Here is a 16,448-nt window from a genome sequence, read left to right as displayed (position 1 = left end):
TCATGCTTCCTCTGTTGAACTGTAAGTCTGTTGGGGGGAAAAGTTTGTAGGCATTTTGTCCTAAAAACAAACTTTTATTCTCTGTCTCAAATAACAGCGTAATAATGAAATATTTCTTTTGCCTCTATGTCTAACCTATTTGCATCAGTTGAAAAATGTAGAGGGCTACCAGATTTGGGATGCAAACATTGGGACAACATTGGGACAACACTGGGCTGCTAGATGGCAGCAAAGAGGTCTAGTTTCCTTATCTAATAGTCATTTGCAGTTTCACTCCCAGCTGTAGTAGTGCTATTTTCTATAACTTTTTTCTCAGAGAACTCTAAGGCAATTGAGGGATTGGTTGATAGAAACAATGTTGCACGTGACTGAAGAATAATGGAGAGGTGGTCTACCTTGTACAGTGTGTGCACAGCCCACTCAATCCAGTTCAGAGCCCCAGAAATGGTTTTGGTCCCAGACTTGCTATGAAGTTTGTCCAGTCTGATTCAGTGCCCAGATCCAAAGTGAGATTTGAAACAAGGCTGGATTATCTCAAAGTGTAGTGTGGGGAAAAACACAGATGGCTACAATATTGTGTGTTTTTTCCACCTGAGCACTGATATCACCACAAGTCCATATACAGTCTTCAAGGTGAGACACTGTTTTGGACATATCACTAGGCTGACCACACATACCATTTGGAATGGGACAGTCCCGTTTTTTTAACATATCCCGACCAACCTGTCATTCTAATATAAATGTCAATTTTGTCCTGTTTTTTTTAAAAAAAACATTGGAGTCGTTACTGGGAAAAGCGGGAAAAAACTGAAATTGAAATTGAAAAGTAGGCTGACTTACCCATTGGCAGTAGTTCTCAATCTGGCGGGAAACCCAGAGCAGGAACTGCAGGAACAGCTGATTGGTGGTGAGCAAGAGGAAGAGTCACTGCAGCCAATCAGTGCAGTGGAAGATGGTTGGAAAAGCGCGCCCAGCGAAAAGAAGCCGATTGGCTCTTGGACCAAAATGGCAGGAAGAAAATAAAATAAAAGGATGCGCCAGAGAGGAACAGGTTGTCGGGGACAACCATTCACTAGACTCCTCCGTTCCTGTCCTCCCATCCCAGCTCGCCGCTGCCCTCAGCCCTCCTGCAACCTCTCCACCCAACACCACCCCTGCACCAGTCTCTCTGGATCCAACCACTGCCACACCTCCCCTCCTGCACCTTTCCCGCTTACCGTCGATAACTTTTTTATCGTCTTTTTCATGAATACGGAATATTACATAAGTTTAACCCCGTCCCGTTTTGTCATCCCAATGTCCCGTTTTTGTCTCAAGGAAATATGGTCAGCCTACATATCACTTCTGTCTAAGCAGAGCTCCCATGCTTTCCCAAGGTTCTCATGAGTGAATATGGGCCCTTCATCCAGACACAAAAGAAACATAAATATTTTATCAATCCAGTGTGGAATGTTATGGAGTTATGGAATGTAAATTAACCACGAGAGAAAATAAATAGGTCAACTGACTGAGCTCCCATTAGCTCTCCCACACTTGACAGAAATAGGACAGAGAAAAGTGCAGAATTCTTGCTCTCCTCATTTCCACCCTCCCGCTTGATGCACATGGAGTTGTGCTGATGTCATCTGAATTATATTCTGTACTACTTAAGCACTATCGCCTGAAGGAGCCCTGCAGTCTTGAAGTAAATACAGTAACTTAAAAGTTTATCAAGTGCAGGTTCCTGTCGCTCTGTCATCAAGAAAATGGGTTCCTCTTTTCAAACTAGGAAGGAAAAAATCTGCACAACGACCTGGCTGCTTACAACACCACCTGTGTTCTGCAACATATTAAGATGAAAAACTAAGATGTTTCAAGGTATGGATTGTCAGCTGAATTTTACCAACCACTCTAGAAGTGTAATGTTAACAGGGAATAATCCATCCCTATTAGTTAGTCATTAGCTAAGTTCTATTTCCCACAAATTGGAAAAATATAATGCTGCTTGTAATGCAGTTATATTTGTACACAACTACAGGGCAAGATCATATTGCCCAAAGTTGACAGTATCCTAAGGAAAAAAAAAAAACCTGAATATCCATGGTTCTTCTAATGATTATAGCGAAGAGTTTTCTGGAGACAGAATTGTTTTCAGAATGTTGAACTTATTTTGAGGGCAAACATTCTTGTTCTTCTTGATAATGTTAAAGTTCTGTGCAAATATATTTGTATGCCCAGGCTGTAGAATAATAATTGTTATTGATACGTTATTGGAATGAGGCTTCACATTTATCTTATTTACTGTATTGCTTGGCATCCCACAGTTCTAATCTTGCAGGTATTCAGTGTGGCTAACCAATTTTCAAAAACATTAAATATAAAAAAATAAAATATACATAAAAATTGCCAGAAAACTAGACACTAAGGTCATTTAAGAGTTAAAAACCTGGTGAAAATGATGCTTCCTAACAGATATAATAAATACTAAGAGTGGTGAGAGTGACTGGTTTTTTCCATAGTAGAGATCAATGCAGAATTGAGTGTCATCAGCCAACATCCCACTCAAAAACTCCAGATAACTTCCACATATTGTTTCATGTAGATATTGAATAGCATGAAGGATAAGATGGAACCTTGTGGGACACCATAGATAAACAACTTATCACCATTTTATGAAAACAGCCTAGCAGGAAGGGCCAGAACCACTGAAAAACAATGACCCACTCCTGCCGAGACATTCAGAGGGATATTGTATTAATGTACTGAAAGCTGCCCAAAGGTCCAGAAAAATGAGGCAGTACTACATGGCAGTACCACACCCCACCACATTCAGTTTCCTATGGCATTTAATTTTACCATATCCAATATAAAACCCTAACTAAACCAGATCTAGAAAATGAATATCATTCAAATGTACCTGGAGCTGTGAGGCCATTTTCTTGAACATCTTTCCCAGAAACGAAATATTTGACACTATAATTAAATAGATCTCTGACACATGGGAAGATTTATCTTTTAGGCAAGAGGAAACACATCCCTCTAGCAAGAAGGCTGTATTAACCATGGAACCAGTCTCATCCTGGCCAATTTAATCAAGGAGCAATGGCTGAATAAGCAGGTGATAGCCTTCATTATTCCACCTAAAAGAATCCAAAATAATAGGACAGGCAGTTGTCAAGGTTACAACAAGATTACAGATCTGATCAACTTGCATTCTTTGTGGTGGAAGACTGGTTCAACTAGGCCATATCTGTATGTGATCTAACAGTTCGGAGAATTTTCCCACTTCTGCTACTGTTCATTTCATCACTTTCAACACCCAGGCTATGTCCTCCCATCATTTCTCTACTTGCCACTTACTACTTATGTGTTCTCAACAGGTTTCTCATTCTCTACTCTTTCCATTTTCCTGATCTATCTCTTAATACCAAGCCACAACCAACAGCCTAGATTCCCCTCTGGCCTCTTCTGATACCCACATAACTGTAAAATAAAAGTAGGGTTCTCTCTCTCTCCTAAAGGCCTCTCTCAGGAGCCTCCTAAAGGGAAACCCTGTGATGCTTTGCCTTTGGACATGCCTTCCCCCCTCCCCCCAAAAATCTTTATAGTCCCAAACTAAGGGAGTTCTTGTAATTTTGGGTAGACTGCTTGTGCAGGGTACCTACAGTCAAAGGCTGAATTCAGCAAGGAAGCTATTTTCAAGAGGTAGGAAGCAGACAGGCAGCCACAAGGTACAGCACACTTTTCCTCTTTCATATCATCACTTAGAACTAATCACTTTGAGGTCTGTCATATCATCAGATTTTCCATGTGCTTATCATTCCAAACAACTTTGAAATCACTCTGAATTTTTTCACCAGATTTCCAAAGCTTTCATCATGGTGCTGTCTTTATACTCACAAGTATGTAGCTTGTGGAGAGCACTTTCAGCTAAACATTGCTCGATCTGAGCTAACCAGGAGCTGAGTGTGAAGAATATGACCCAATCAGTGACCATTCTTTCTTTTCCAAGTACTTTTCCAGATCACTGAATGTATTACTCCTTGGACTTCCATTGCTCTGTGAATGATCAAACTACTCTTCCCTTTTCTATAGTTGATGCACCTGCCCACATCTCTCTACATTTGTCTGGAGATATGCAAAATATTGCTCCTAATAAGTTGCTGCATGAATGCATGGGAAGACCAGTTTTTAAAAGCATTAACAAATGTACCACAAAACCTCAAAGGTGTTCTGTTCATCTGTGGGGCAAACCATCTGAAGGAGTCATTCTAGTCAGTGGTATCTCAGCTAATTCTGAATGCCAGCAAAACTGCATTTGAGGATTGAATGGCATGCCAACTAGAAGGTGGGAGGTGATCCGGCAACGTCCCAGTGGGCAAACAAATGCACACACATTCAAGATGAACTCATTAAAAATCAAGTGTCATTCATCTCTGAAGTGAGGGTGAGGTAACACAAATGGATTTTCCAAGCATGGGAAGAGGTTGGAGGTCTTAGAAAATTGTATCATGTAAGATGTGAGGAACAGTATTTTTGATTGACCAAGTTCTGATTTATTCAAAATTGTAGTGGATCATCCTTTAAAAATATTATGTATTTGCACATTTGTAATGGGTCATCCTTTAAAAACTTCGTGCATTTGTAGATTTGCTGATAGTGATTGTGTTATAATCTGTGTGTGTGTGTGTAACTAAAAAGAACACTACTGAGTAGATGTGTAGACTCATACTGCTAATATTCCTTTAGTAAAACATTCTGCTATGCGTGGCCTATATTCAATGCAGTACTTCTCATATTCTGTCAGCTAGGTTAAAGCTAAGGAAACCACATATGGAATAGTCTTTCTTCTAAAGATATTAATAACTCAGGCTATAAGGAATGACAAAGATAAAGAAACAAAGTTTATATTTTCCCAGCTGTACCAAGAGAGCCTCTTAAAAAGGAAACACAAAAACTTTTTATAAAAACAATTTTCTTATGACATTTGAAAGGAAATTATAGCTACAGAGGTCTTAATACTGGGAAAGATGAAAGTTATTCCAGAGTACTTGCACTCTTTCAAAGAACATATGACCTCTAATATAAAATAAAGTAATAAACACATTAGGTAAAGATTGATATGCATCTGATTTCTGGAGAAAAGTTGCTTTCTTTTCCTGCTAAATTTAATTTCTTATGATATTAAAGAACAAAAGTGCATGGGTTGTTTACATATCCTCATAAAATGGAATAACCTACATACTCATTGTTCAGACATTTAAAAGCTGGTGTTTATGGGGAAAAGTGCATAGATTCTATTTTGGATGACATAAGTAAGCAAAGAAAAGAAAGAACCAGGAAAGTGAAAGGATTATAACCATTGCTATGGGGCAATGGATAATACTACTACTACTAATTTATATGCCACCTGACTCCCAGCGACTTTAAATGGGACTCATTTTAAATAACCCTGGGGTATTTTCTAGCCAGTGTAAATGTGTTTTAAGGAAGTTAGTTTAATAACTTTCAGTTTAACATGTTAGCAGATTGCTAGGAAAGCATTTGGCCCAGGAGAGATCAGAAAAGTCACACACCAGGGATTTCTATAAAAATAACTTTATTTACAGAAAACAAACATATTTAAAGGCTGTTTGCTGAGAGGAGAGATTTCTCTCAGCTGCATGTTCTCTGCAAGCCTACACAGAAGGGAAACTGAAACTAAAACAAGTCCAGGCAAGTTCTTCTCCCACAGGTGCAAAAATTAACAACTGAAAAGGGGACAATTAAATTCAACTTCTTCACCCGGCCAAAATGATTAGTTACCATAGTAACCTTAATCTGTAGTAGAAAACATATTAACATAACAGCCAGCCAAAGTGGGAGAAATGAGTTGGGAAAGAGATGCTTGAGGTTGCACCAGTTCCAGGGAGGGACAGCAACATCTCCAATTCCCAACTGATCACGTCTTGGGGAATACTCAGTGCTGAGGCCTCCTAAAGTTATGAAGGGAGCGTGGCTTCTCATCTCAGTTAGGGATGATCTTCTGACCAGCATTCAAGTGAAAATTGAAAGTATAGGTTGTCTACTTTTCCCTTGTCCTGACTTTATTCTCTCTGAAGCAGCCGCATGTGAGAACTTGTCCCTCAATGAGCTTTTTAGTCATGGAGACAATCAGAATTGTGGGTGCAACTGTGAGGAAGGAGGAGGAGGAGTTCAGATCTGTAGAAGTCACTCAGAAGAGAGACATAGTGGTAGGGAGTTCTGGGTCCCAAGATATTCAATAAGGGTAGAACAGGGCACTCTCTGCCCTCAAGACAGCAGAAAGACCTGCTTTAGCTTGTAATCCTATGGTTTCCTAGAAGTCAGTCTTCTGGTATCTCATGAGCCCTTTCTACTGAGGAAGCTTGTGCAGGTTGGAATTATTGTTGGAACTGATTATTGTCTAATTTAGGTGATATGCTTAAAATAGGGCTGTGTGCCCAGCATACACAGCTGGTCACCTGCTCAGGTGTATAATTATTAAGATGCAGTAGTATGTATGTGTATGCATAGATACACAGACAGGTACACAGATAGGGATACATACATACATATATAGCCTATATATTCGTTCTTCCAGAGGTTCTGAATAATGTTGGCATGTTTGCCCCACAAAAGGCCTTTGTCACACAATAGGACAATTGTCCTGTTCAGATATTATTTAAACAAATCACCTGAACATGTGAGCAAAGAGCTTAGTGTGCCAAGAAGCTCTGCTCCAAGGTCATGCATATTATTTATCTTCTTCCCCTAAGTACCCATGAAGCTCTGGTTACAGAATTAATTAAAGAAGTTTTTTAAAAAAGTTACTGACTGGGTTTATTTAATAGAAGAGTAGAAAAAACAGCCAAAACAATTTGGATAATTGATTAAGCTAAATCCAGAAAACAAAAAGAAAACGAAACCTAGGAGAAGAAATGGAGTCTAATATAAAAGAGTTGTTACGGTTACTCAGACCTGTCTACTGGTCTGCTTCTTATTAGGTCAGTGTTTCTCAAGCTCAACAACTTTAAGATGTGTGGACTTCTACTCCTAAAGTTCCCCAGCCAGCATAAAGCTACTGAGGATGAAAAACATTGGATTAGATAAACGTATAAGCTATGATTCTTTTCCATTTTCATTTCCATTTCCATTTTCATTCTCACTCAAACTCTTCTCCTGATATCTTCTGTTCTTTTCAGAATCATCTCACCAAAATGAGGGGGGGAGGAACTTCCCAAAATCTCTTAGGGCAGTCCTGCAGGTTGAAAAAATACTGTGGTCAGGACAGGACATTACATATTGCTTTTAAGCTTGCACATATTTATTCTGCCTTCTTTAGTTCACCCAAGAGCACATGCTTCATTCCAAGCGGACATATTATACATGCAGCTGTACATGCATTCACACCTATTTAATAGTATGCATCACCTGTACCCTGGATTAAGTGTCTAATACAAGTGCATGCATAATATGAATTCATAAATGCAAAGGAAGTATAGGATGGTACCTTCACCACACCCACAATGCTGTGGAGACCCCTCTGCCCTACCATTCATGCATTCACTCAGTGTTGGGTGTGGCAACTTCCAGAGTTGTAGACTTCAATTCTGAAGGTGTGAAGTCTGAACATCTTGAAGTTGTGGGGTGGAAAACATACCAATAGCCCTCCCATCTATGCCAGGGATAGGCAGTGCATTGTCTGTGAATACCAGTGTGCCACTAGATATGTCTCCCTTGTAATAGTCATTATAATGGAAAAACATTACTATATATGAAGTTATGTTCTACAGAAAAATTGAGGTGAAAAACTCCACCTCAAATATGCAACATACGACACAGTTTAGCGATGCTTTTTCATATCTAACTTAATTGAATGAAATTGAATGAAACAAGTTTTTTTTTAAGAGGCTTAATAACTCTATAGAGCAGAACTACCTTGAAAGGATGGTATGGAGGGAAAGAAATACCCAGTAATATCAAGCAACACATTCTGATTTAATTTGGGAGAAAAAGGTACTTTTGAGATATGGAGTGTTTTCAGTAAATTGTGACACAATGCTTAAGGGAATAAAATACCATTTATCAATGGCTCCCAGTTATATCACAACTTGTTGCTCCATCTGAACGATTTCCTTTGCATTATCAAGCATTTCCTTTTCTCCAGAGAACTTCAGAGTTTTTTATGACAATGTCATGCTAATTCCAGCTGGCTGACTCTTCTTTAAATGTTCCATTAGTTCCCCTCATCTTAACTGTAACTACTGAAGCAAATGGAGCCCTGACTGCGGCAACCTGCTTAATTCAGGACTGTTTCTAGGACAGCTTTCGCCTTCTAAGAAAGCAGAACAAATAATTCATACCTATCTGCTTAGTTTGCTGGCCCTCAAATTCAGGACCTCCAAATAGACTGAGTTATTGGCTACGTCTGTGACGAGCTGCGGCCACGTTTCAACATGATTTCAACTATACAGGAATCATTCACAGAAAAACGGCAACCAAAGACTAAGATAAAGTGACAAACTCAAAGGGAATCTAAGCATTTTCTCATCCAGGTTCCAATAAGCATCTCTTTTCCATGATGCAACTGTTTATTATTTGATACTTTCTATGGTAAAAAGAAAAAAAAGTTAAAAATCAATGTGCAATATTTAAAATCCAGTTCTGTAACTATTCAATTTGAAATGCAAGCAGAGCCATCACCGGTTGGGATCCTACTCTGCTTTGGAAAAAAGATGGAATTGATTCTTGGCCATTCTTCTTCCACATTAATGGTAAAATGCCATTCAGCAAATCAAAGGGCTAAGAAAGACACCCCACACACTTCAGAAAGTCTCCAGTAATTGCATCCTCATATGCAGCTTGGGGAGCCATAATTGCTGTGAGCGATTCTCCTAGCCAGCTAACACTATCTTTAAGAGCTTCCATTCCCTTCTCTATTATGGAGTTTATTTTAATTAAACTATGTTCTTGAGTGATTTATTTTTCAGGAAGAAAGCTGTTGATGCTTCTGAACAAGATAAAGTCCTTCTCCATAGTTACAAAATATGTGGTGCTAAATATTGCTAATACAGAAAAAAAAAATCCTTTTTACTCCATATGTATTTAATTTTAAACTCAGAAGCAATGTTCATTTATAAACATGTACTTCATTTACACACACACACACACATTTATACATATATATAAAATTATATATGTCACTCTCTGTGTGATATATATACTGTGTGTATGTGTGTGTGTGTGTGTGTGTATATGTAGAATTTTATATACAGAGACATTTATATGAATGTGTGTGTATGCACACATGTGAGTTCATAAGTAAAAATTACTCCTGATTGCCAGAATGTTCCCTTTAAAAAAAAAAAACCCTTTTGAAAAGATGTCCCTTTCTATTTCCTTCCCTTTTCACTATAAAAATTTAGAATGTAAATTCCAATAAAGTACCACATACCATAATAGTATATTGATAAGCAGTGCAGGAAAAGAAAATAAACTGTTGTCCCAGAATGCACTGTCAGTTGTAACATACACAGTGAAAATTTCACACAATGAAAAATACATGATAATAAGTTGCAAAGAAATGAAAGCCTTACTGGGGACAACTTCAATTTACCCATCTTTCATTTCCAGCATTAAATGTCTTACCTTAAAGCAGCACATGACAACTTACACCATTTTCAGAACAGTTAGGATTCAGGGTTTAGCACAGACATGATCAGTGTCTGAGTATAAAATTAACTGACAGCCACACGGGCTCCTAGAGATCTGCCCACTTAGATTCCGTGTATTTCATCTTTTGGCAATCAGGGCCTTTCAATGATATCTACTCACATTTAAACATAATTACAAATTGATTATCATGAGCTATAAGCATCCAAACTAATCTACCAACCTATCTGGGCACATTTCTTTCTATTATGACAACTGACATATCAGAAAGTCTAAAGAACCAGGCTACCTTCTGCTACTGAAATCTTCGTATGTGTAAAAAAAGCTGTTATTATTCCAAATGCTATCTATCGTTACTGGTTTCTTCTACTGGCCTTTGACTTTAGAGACTGTTTTGTGCTGTAATGTTGTCAGTCAGTGGCCCATCAACGATAGCTAGCTATTCAGAAGCTAGAGCAGTGTTTCTCAGCCTTGGCGACTTTAAGCTGTGTGGACTTCAACTCCCAGAATTCCCCAGCCAGCTGGCTGGGGAATTCTGGGAGTTGAAGTCCATACAGCTTAAAGTCGCCAAGGCTGAGAAACACTGCTCTAGACATTTCCCTGCCTCAAAACCATGTATGTAAAAGTAAAATAAAAACATAAAACTATCAAAAAGGCCATATATTATGGTAAAACAGTTCTAATGAAATAAAAATGGTGGCAACTGGTATAGATGTGGAGGTAGACATACAAACATACAGGCAACTTTACATCATCCCTTTTGTGGATGCATTATATATTTGCTTTCGTACAATCCTAATACAAGAGAGAATAATTTGCAATCAGATTGCACATGATAAATCATGAAGCACATCCTCATCTGAGATGTAAAACAATTCTCTCTTTATTGCTTGTGTCAGTGTAATCAATAAATAACAACCCCAGTGACATGTAAACAGACAGCATTAGAACAATGAAAAGAATCCCCATCAGCAGAAAAACAGAAAGGCCACAACCTCCTGGGAACTTTTCCTGTACAAGCCCCATCCCTGAGCAATCACTGAATGTGGATTTGAAATTCTATATAATAAGAGTGCTCTATTCACTCCCTTTATCTTCATTAGGCTTAAATGGTATAGTAGCACTGAGGATAGGAAGCATATGGATCGCGCTGGGTTTCCATGGATGTAAGGCAAGAATGTGAAAGTAATTTTTGTCATGAGGATTTCTTCTTTTTTCAAAGGGCCATCACATATCCTGATGGAGAAGATACTGCCTTCCCCAGCCTTGTGTTAGCACATCTGGAGAGTGCCATTTTAGGGAACATCTTCTCCATGACTTTAGGACTGAAACACGTGATGCCATAGGCTGGCTTGTTTTCTTCTGTTTTCATCAATTTGAAAGGGAGGTGGAGGTACTGCAAGCTATCTGCAAGTGGGTCCATTATACAAAGATATCAAAAAATACTGTAATGGGTGTGCAATGCATTGTTGTTTATTCGTTTAGTCGCTTCCGACTCTTCGTGACTTCATGGACCAGCCCACGCCAGAGCTTCCTGTCGGTCGTGCAATGCATATTGAGCAAAAAGGAACAAACACAGCATCTCAACAGCTAAGAAAAGTGTTGATCAATATGTCTGCTTGGTCATTGACTATTAAGAGTGACAATGATGTTGAACGCCAACCTGATCTGACTTCTGGTTACTGAGCTATGAGTGGGGGGATACTCCAGAATGAGTCGGGGGGTGTATAATATGATATAGATGATTTGTGATTGAGTAGAAGAACATAATTCAATTGAAGAGCTCTGCTGACAGAAGAGCAAGCTACCCGTGATTTATAAAGAGGAAGCAAAACCTTGGCTTGATATTCCACTCAGGAACAGGTATGCAATATGCAATATGCATGATTATTCTAAAGGGAAAAAAATCAATGGAGGAAAAAAATGGCTCCAGAAAACAACACAAACACAAACACAACACAAACAACATAGGTGAGGCTTTGTTTTTAATATCTTGACCTATAGTAAGATGTTGTCATCTAACCTCACTGAGCTAAAGTTCTTGCACTGCGAACCAGTATTGTATCCCAGTAGTAGTGAGGAGGAGGAGGAGGAGGGGAAGCAGCAGCAAGTAAAACTGGCTGAAAAGCAGAAAAGACATTTTTTATCATATTCTTTTACAACTTCAGTTTTGACAATATATATATGTTGCTTATTTGCACTGCTACAGTGATAAGCAGAAGAAATTAATTCAAATGCTTGCAGTTGCAGATGTTAGGAGGAGGGGCCACCTTTATTAATCATAGTGCTGGGTGGTGCTTTCGATGCAAGGCAAAAAGGAACTTCAGGGCATGCAGGTGGGTGAGCATAGGACCTGTCTGCAACCAGCAGGGGAAGTTAGAAAGTGGGTAGCTTCCCCCAATTTCAGATTTCTTTTCTGGGGCCACAACATGACACAACTGACATAAATTATATATGTGGTGTAAATTACATTATTTGTGTAATGATGTGCCCTCCTTCTGAAAATAATCCTGCAGATTTCCCCAGAATTCCTTGGCTTCCCTCTGCAGCTGCCTTGTGATCCCAGGAAAAGAGGATCTGAATTTAAGGCATTACAGTCAAGTGCTACATACAGTCCATGCCCCTGCGTACCTCAGAGTACCTTTTGCCTTCAAGCCCAAAGAGCTGAACAGCTTTAGATCCTTAGTTCATATCAGTCATTGTATCTGTAGCAGTGATGGGAAGACTGGCTCAAGAGCTATTGCCATTCAGAAGAGATTGTTCTGGAGCACGCAGGCCACTAACTTGACTCAGCAGATGGCAGTTCTTGATCAAACTGGCTGTCAGAAGAAATCTGCATTCTCTTTATATCTGAAAAAGTCCTTCAGGGAGTAAAAATAAATAAATAAAGAGGAATAAGAGTATTTATTTTTCCTATGTCATTCTGGGAAATGAAGATGTTTGGGAAAGGATCAATGTAACTGGTATTTGCAGAGTAAAATAACCTGACATTATGAAATTTAAAGACATCATTGATTTTTTTTAAAAAAAAGCTTGAATCAGACTGATCAGTTTGGATATATCCAGCTAGAAGATTTATTATGTGATTTGTAAAGAGATGAAGAACTCAGCGAAAATCAGGTTTCTAGTTTGAGCCTGCAGTGGATAATTAGACCTACATGCTTTTCATCTTACCAAAGCTATATCTGAGTAAATATCAACCTTATATTTCTGGCTACTTTAAACTCAATATTGTAAAATTAAATGGATGAAGTTGGTAAATACATTTTCAAAAATGTACCTAGGAGCCATATACCATATGGATTTCTATATTTTTCACTCTTAGCAATAAAATGCGATGCAGAGTTCAAAATCCCTATGGAACTGTATGATAGTGAAAGAAAGAAATATATTCGGATAACTTCATACTACTTACCCAATTTTTCCCCATCTTAATTACAATAAAAAAGAAAGCAGGGAGACCATTACAAGTGCATGTCCCTAAAACTACAAACAATAATCTAACTAAAGAACATCAAAAGCATTTACAGGGACAGCTAGTGATTTATATTGTGCGAGTGTGTCTCTGTGTGTGTGCTCCTGACAGCTGATCAATATGCAGAAGGATTTTGTAGACTAAAGAAGCAATACTCTAGATACCTGGGGGTCTTATTTAGCTCACATGATTTATGACACCCAAACTAATGTGATATCAGAAGTTAGTTTTCAAAAACATGTATCTAAATCAGCATGAATCTTCTGTTTCCTTATGTTACTACCTCACTATTCAAATGTGCTAATTTCTTTGTGAGTTTTTTAAAATAAACATTTAAAAATCATTTATTTTCATCACATTTCTCCTATCACAAAGAGCTTTTGTACATAATGTCCCCTAACATATGTAGTCGCTAACATGCATTCCTCAGGATTCTATTTTTAACAATATAAATTTCCCTAATGTTCCCTATTACATTTCCCAGGAGCAGGCTTTTAAACACAACTTTGCCACTGCAAGCTCCTCCTCCTCCTCCTCCCTATGAAACTGCCTCTTTTTGAACATGGCTTTCAAAGGCATATGTTCTCTTTTAGACATATCTCTCACAAATGAATGGTTCCTTTGTGTGTATGTTTGACAAATGAAAGATGGGGACTAGTAGACTCCATTCAGAAATGCATTGGCATTCTAGCAGAATCAGCCGCTCTTGTCAATCTGCTCTCATCAAAATCTGTCACAGATTCCTTTTATATCTCTATCTTCTAATTCTGCATGCTTTATTTCTGCAATGCTGGTTTTCACCTAAAAAGTAAGAAAATCAATATAAAATCCATGTTTTTTGATAAGATGCTTATAAAAATGTGGCATATATATTTCTGAAAGAGCATTTCAGTAATATTACCTGTGCCCCTTGTTATTCTTATTTTTTCCCTCCTCTACTTTTATTTTCGTTTTGTGATTTGGATTATATCTTGTTTTAATTCTATGTTTTTATTATGCTGTAACCACTGAGAGTTGTAAGATTGTGGCAGGCTAAAAATCAAACCAACCAACAAACGTGTATACACACATGCAAGTAAATATTTGCACTTATTTTTAACCCCCCTCCACTAATTAATAAAGAAAAACTGATGGCACAAATGAATGAAGGTATAGGCCCACAAATCTGGATCTTAAGTCTCAGGCAATATCTATCAGTGAAGCAGTCCTTCAGACAGTCTAGTCCCAACCATTTACAGCTTTAAAGGTTAATACCAACAGCTTAAATTGGCTTAGAAATAAGTAGGCAGCTATTGTAATTGGTGCAGAATAGGGTCCTGTGATCAGAATACCTGAACTGTACCAGCCTTGCCTTGCTGGCATCGCTTAGGGGAAGCACAATCCCACAGCCATTTCTATGTTGCCATCCAGACCATCTGATTTCCCCATCTACAATACTGCCATGTTGTCTAGAGGAAGTTTCAACCTCTTTGCCTTCACCCATTACAAAACCATCCCTAGATGTCTGTTCCCACCATCTCCTTGGGATTAGATGTTATAAAAGAATATAATCTTCAGCCAACCTGTTGGTTCAGAATTTTGCCTAATTCATACTTTCCCCTAAATGCTTCATGTAGATGTTAAAAACAAGATGTTGTGGGAAACAAGATACAGGGTAATTAAATAAAAAGTACTATAAACTTTTAAATTAAACTTTTATTAGAAAACAGAAATAGGAGTGCTATAAAAGCAGCTGGGTCTAATGATTCAGCCACTTGTGGAGGGAATGTTGAAGAATGTCCAAGATATAGTCCAACTTGTATGGCCTGGCACATTCCAGTGGAAATATGGGAAACCCATTTTTGACACCTAAATGATGGAGAGGACCTTTATACCTCCCTGCTTATCTCTATACGGCCTCCAGTTTCAGTTTATTGACTATTTAAACTGCAGAAGCCAGGGAAATGCTCCAAAATGTGATCCTATTCCACCTGAGCTAATTACAAACAACTTGGAATAACAGACTCCAATTTTGCTATCATTTTACATATATTGATTAATTTGCCCTTATCTATAAAGTTTGTGTTATCCTTCCCATTTTTAATAAGGCCAGATAGAATGATCTGGCCAACTTTCACCCGGTCAGTTAATCAAATCAAATCAAATCAAATCAAATCAAATCAAATCAAATCAAATCAAATCAAATCAAATCAAATCATTCATTACAGGTCAGTGACCCAAATTAAATAAGACTTATTCAATAAAACCTACAGAATACAACCTACAAAATAAAATGTGCAATATAAGGCATACTAGGTAAGAAATGTACAATCATGCTTGCATTATTTTGCTATCAACCATGTGTGAGTTTTATAAGCTGTGAAAACAAACTTTGCAATGGCGAGAGTTATCTTGGGGTCCTTATCCACAAGTAAAATTCTTCAGTCTGTCCAGGAAATGGGGTTAGAAGAGGCATTAGTAGCTGTTTATGTATGTCTCAATAGAAGTTATAATACAACAGAATAAGAGTGCATGTTTCAATATTACTATCTTTATAAGGGCAGACCCTTTCCACTTACGGGATTTTATGAAATTTTCCATCCATCTCTGCTGACAATATAATATTGAATTGTAATAATGTAAATGTTCACCAGCATTTATTGTTTGTATGTTGATCTATATATAATGCTGCTGTGAAGTGTGCATTGCTATGGCCCAATTGTACCCTAGGTGAGAGTTTACTATATCCTGACTTTAATTCTTTATCAAGAATCATTTGCTTAAGCACTGCCATTGCCTGATTTTGTCCCAAGGGCATGAGCATCTCCCTTGAAAAACCCAGTTGGAGTTTCTAGGAAGAATCTTACTTATCAATTAATATTAGCCTGTCAGAGATTAAGGTTTAAAATGAACATTTAGCCAGTGTTTCAACACACACAACCATGGCTTCATTTTGACTTTGGTAAATCCTGCCTCCACCTGCAGGGCAACATTAGGCATGCGTTTTGTGGGCATAGGTTATGTGCTCAGAAAGGTCCCTGCAGATAAATTACAAGACTTAGTTTACAGGTCACTGAAAAAAGATCTAAGAAACTAAACTGGACTATTAAAGAGCAAAGATTAAGCAAGTGATGTACTTAAACAAGTATCTGAAGATGATAGGTAATGCTGATTTTTTTCATCAGTCTACTGGTGGATGTGCTGGACAGGGAGGAAAATGACTGGCACTTCTAATGCAGCCCAGAACTTTATCTGTCCTTCTAGCAGCTGTCTCATGCTTCTGGCTTATGTTTAGCTTGCTGTTAATGACCACAGCCAAATTCTTCTCCAGTGTAAATCATCC

This window comes from Candoia aspera, chromosome 2 (genome assembly GCF_035149785.1).
Source record: "Candoia aspera isolate rCanAsp1 chromosome 2, rCanAsp1.hap2, whole genome shotgun sequence".
Lineage (NCBI taxonomy): Eukaryota > Metazoa > Chordata > Lepidosauria > Squamata > Boidae > Candoia > Candoia aspera.
This window is presented reverse-complemented; position numbering follows the sequence as displayed.